The sequence below is a fragment of the Agelaius tricolor genome, unplaced genomic scaffold (assembly GCF_023055355.1).
Source record: "Agelaius tricolor isolate 1412-34295 unplaced genomic scaffold, bAgeTri1.0.p SCAF_6, whole genome shotgun sequence".
Classification (NCBI taxonomy): domain Eukaryota; kingdom Metazoa; phylum Chordata; class Aves; order Passeriformes; family Icteridae; genus Agelaius; species Agelaius tricolor.
Genome location: NW_027269266.1, coordinates 31,519,313 through 31,524,295, shown reverse-complemented (window position 1 = coordinate 31,524,295; position 4,983 = coordinate 31,519,313).

Sequence of the window (4,983 nt, the reverse complement as noted above, 5' to 3'; positions counted from 1 at the left end):
TGATCTGTCAGCAATATGGAATTAAGCAGCAATCAGTGAAGTGTTGCATTCAAGTAGTAATGCAATAAGTAAACCCTCAGACTAGACACATTAGTGTTAATTAACACCAGCAATATAAACACTCCCTGCAACAAATGCAAGAGGTTTCTGAAATGCTATAAGCCTGCCTGACCACACATGCACATTGTTTTAATACTTGTGAGCATCAACTCTGAAACAGTTTCAGGAAAATAAAATCCTGTTTCCTCTTGCAACCTTTTGATTTGTCTTCTTGAAAGGGGTTTTTGTAGCTGATAAATCCCTGGCATTTCATGCAAATAAAGATGTAATTTTTATTCAACTAATGGTGAGTTCAGGGAAGAGAATAGAACAGAAGAAAATCTTTACCGTGAGGGTGGTGAGGCACTGGAATAGAACTCCAAAAAGTTGTAGATGCTCCATCCCTGGAAGCATTTAAGGCCAGGTTGGATGGAGCTCTGAGCAACTTGGTCTAGTGAAAGGAAGACAAATTCCCCTCTCTACGGTGGGAGAATTGAAACTAGATGATGTTTAAAGTTTCCAACCCAGGCCATTCTATGATTCTATTAATAAAATAGAATAGTTATGCAGTGTTAAGACCAGCATTATGCATGACAAACTCTGATGTAGAAGTGAAGGATCTATCCAGGACAGCATCTCTCTGCTTTGTACATCCCAGGCCCATCCAGCACACAGGGGCAGAGATGGACAGAGAAGGGGAAAGGTGGGCTCTAAAGAATGTAATAAATAGTGACTTTCTTAAAAAAAGAGAGTACTCCTGATTGAAATAATTTAATCTAGATATTATTGAGAAGGACAAAAACTGCCGCCATCTTCTTTTCATTATGATTTCCCAGAGCAGACGTGTGCCTTAAAATGTGTGAAAAAATATTCTCAGTTCTAGAATTTTAAATACCTTCAAGCTGAGAATAAGGTAATTTGCTCATCTTCCATCCAAAGAGACATAATTCATCTTTGCTCTGGATGGGTGATGGTGCTTCACTTACAGTTGTGTGATATTACATTGCATTCAGTCTCCAAATCCTATCTTGTGATACAGAGATCACTGATAGAGTTTTTAATTCCCAGACAAGTAAGGAAGCGGGTCAGCAGAGCTGCACTTTAGACTTCTGGAGGGCAGGTTTTGGCCTGTTTAGGAGATTGATTAACATTGTCCCTTGGAAGGCAGTCCTGGGGGGCAAAGGGGTCCAGGAAGGCTGATCATTCTTCAACAGGGAAATGTTGAAGGCAGAAAAGCAGGCTGTCCCCATATGCAAAACATGAATCACTGGGGAAAACCAGATAGCTTTGGCTAGAGCTCAGTCTGTGATACTTAATGCCTTCTTTGCTGAAGTCTTTATTGGTAAATCCAGTTGTTCTTGGAATATATGGCCCCTTGAGCTGGAAGACGGGGACAGGTAGCAGAATGAAGCTCCCAGAATCCAAGGGGAGATGGTCATCAACCTGCTACACCACTTAGACGAACACAATTCTGTGGGGCCAGACGAGATCCATCCAAGGGTACAGAGGGAGCTGATGAAAATGCTCAGTAAGCCACTATCCATCATTTACCAGCAGCTCCTGCTAACCAGTGAGGTCTGAGTTGACTGGAAGTCAACAAATGTGACACCCATCTGTATGAGGGGCTGGACGGATTTGGGGAACTACAGGATTGTCAGTGTAACCTTGGTGCTGGGGAAGGTTAGTGAGCAGCTCATCTTGAGTGCCAGCAAGTGCAGGAAAACCAGGGAATTAGGCCCAGCCAGCATGGGTTGACCAACCTGATCTCCTGTGACCTTGTGATCCACTTAGAGAAGAAGGAAAGGCTTTGGTTTGTGTCATCTGCACTTCAGCAAAGTCTTTTACACCCTTCTCACAGCATTCTCCTGGAGAAACCAGCTGCTCATGGCTTGGACAGGTGCACTGTTCACTGGGTAAAAAACTGGTTGGAGGGCTAATCCCAGAGAGTGGTGATGAATGGTGCTACGTCCAGTTGTTGGTAAGTCACAAGGGGTTCCAAAGGGCTCAGCACTGGGACCAGTCCTGTTCTAGATCTTTATTGATGATGCAGATGAAGGGATTGAGCACATCCTCAGTCTGTTCATGGACAACACTGAAGCGAGCAGGAGTGTTTGTCTGCAGGAGGGTAGGAAGGCTCTGCAGGGGAATCTGGACAGGCTGGATTGATGGGCCAAGGCCCACAGTCTGAGGTTCAACAAGGCAAAATGTTGGGTCCTGCATTTGGGTCACAACAATCCCATGCAGTGCTACAGGCTGGGGCAGAGTGGCTGAAAAGTGGCCCAGCGGAAAAGGACCTGGGGACAGCAGGTGAACATAGGCCCAGCGTGTGCCCAGGTGGTCAAGAAGGCCAATGGCAGCCTGGCTTGAATCAAGGATAGTGTGGCCAGCAGGACCAGGGCAGTGATTGTCACTCTGTACTGGGCACTGGCGAGGCCACACCTCAAATCTTGTGTCCAGTTTTGGGCCCCTCATGACAAGAAAGACATCGAGGTACTGGAGCAAGTCCAGAGCAGGGCAACGGAGCTGGGGAAGGCTCTGGAGAGTGAGTCCTATGTGGAGTGTCTGAGGGAGCTGGGGCTGCTTAGCCTGGAGAAGAGGGAGGTTCAGAGGGGTCTGGTCACTCTCTACAGCTGCTTGAAAGAAGGTTGTAGCTAGGTTGAGGTCAGTCTCTTCCCAAACAAGCTACATGACAAGAGGAAATAGCCTCAAGTTGCACCAGAGGAGGTTTCGATTTAATATTAGGAAATTTCTTTTGCTGAAAGGCTTGTCAGTCATTGGAACAGGCTGCCCATGGGAAGTAGTAGATTCACCATCCCTAGAGGCATTTAAAAGATGTGTATATGTGACACTTAGGGACATAGTTTAGCAATGGACTTGGCAGTGCTGGGTTAATGTTTGCACTCAATGACCTTAAAGGTCTTTTCCAACCTAAATGATTCTTTGATTCTAAGTTTCTTTAACATCCATTTTCTTTATAAAGACAGAACTTCCTGATCCTTGATCCTGCTTATAGAAACTCAGGCAACAAGGCCCAGTGCTTTTCAACAAATATTCTGGAGCAAAACTACATACACATTTCAAATTGTAACTCTGTGCAGAGCAATGCACCTGGATAACATTTCTGGGAAGGAGAAATTGTATATAGAAGCCAATAATACTCCTCTGGTCTAAGCAAATCTGAGGGATTTACACATTCAATGAAGGAAGAAAAAGAAACCAAACTCTGCCATCCCATCCCCATAAGGGTGACCTTTTCACCAGATTAAAATATTTTGGCATACACTGCAATGCATGCAAGTACTTGACCACTTACTTTATCTAGTAAGAAAATCCATCACAAAATGTTATTACATTCTCAAACACCATGCCATCAATGCCAGCATCGTAAGACAATATGAGCTTCCATCTGGCAGGTGCCATCTGGAGCCCTGGGAATCATATCCAATTCTCTCACCAAGTTAAAAAATGCTGCAGCACTCTACAAGGAAGAAGAGCACCATTTCTACTTGAATCAGACTGGAACAATTGCAGGCTTTTTTTTTTTTGGGACAGGTGTTTCGATTTTGCTTGGTATAACTTATTAGCTTTTCTAGCTTAAACCATCTATCATTTACTTGAAATCAGAGTCCAGAATGTCAGGAGTTCCTGACAGACATTTTGGGACATGGACGTTTTCTATTTAAACTTCAAAAGGATGTGGTATTACTCAAACTGGGATGGCTGGGACTGCACCAACAAGAGGCAGCAGGAATGAAGCACAAAGCCTCTGCAACTCTTTCCTGGTCCTGCTGAGATGAAGGTACTACCAAACACTTTTGGCTCCACTGCAGCATGCCCTCAGGTGAATAGGAAAACACTGTCAGGTGGAAACAGCTTGTCAAAGTACCCATCAGTCAGGTAAACCCTGCAAGAGCTAGTGTGGATATTCACTCTGCAAAACAAAGCACAAACAACTCCTTGAGCTGGTAGTGTCACAGTATCATAAACCTAGAGGGAAAAACAAGGTTCTGTTTGATCCTGTGGCATTTTGTTCCAGGAACCTCACAGCCCTACTTCCATGGTATTGCACTTCAGCTTCTAAGGTGCAGTAGGTTTGTGCAGCAACTTTTCACTTCAGAAACAAATCTGGGGGCATCTGGCTTGGCTACTAGCCCAAGTTTAGAAACCTCTGTCAGCAGAGTAGCCATAACATAGTCTTAACATAAGTAGCTAAATTCAGAAGCTGAATAAAAGGTGGCATTTTGAGAAGACATTAAACAGAGAGGGACACCAATGGCAAGGAGAATACTGAGAATATTGGAGAAAGGTCTTAGAATAGGAAAGGAGTACAATCTTTTAGGCTGCAAGAGCCCAATTCAGGTAAGCACGTAAGATAATTTGCAGTTAAAGGAAAAATGTAGTTATAGTTACATTTCAAGTTATGACAACATATGTTGAGTCCTAAATGTACTATAATCTATTGCTAAGAAACTGTCACAGTTTTAAGGAGAACTGCACCATAAATCTAGAAGAATTACCACAAAGCATGCAGAATCCATTTGTGCTGAACTGATAAAAATCACTTGCAACGCTAATAGTTTTTTCGCAGGTACCATATTTGTTTTATTCAATTTCATATCAATTACTCTGATTAATTTGAAAGTAATACAATACTAATTAACAAAGTATGAGTTTTATTCTTTCCTAGCGAAGAAGTAGGAACAAGGCTATAAGAGGATGATATTGTAGCTGATCATGATCTCAATTTTACATAATCTAACACTACCTGGTTATGTTTAACGTGAGTATTTTCTTCAGCCAGAGTGAGAAGCATTGGAGCAAGCACAACTGTGATTTTTGTGGTTGTGTGGGTTTTTTTTTCAGGACAGCACCATTAACACAGAGTAATCATAAAATTACAGCCTGAAACCCATTTGGTTTGGTATAAGAAAGGAGACAATGATG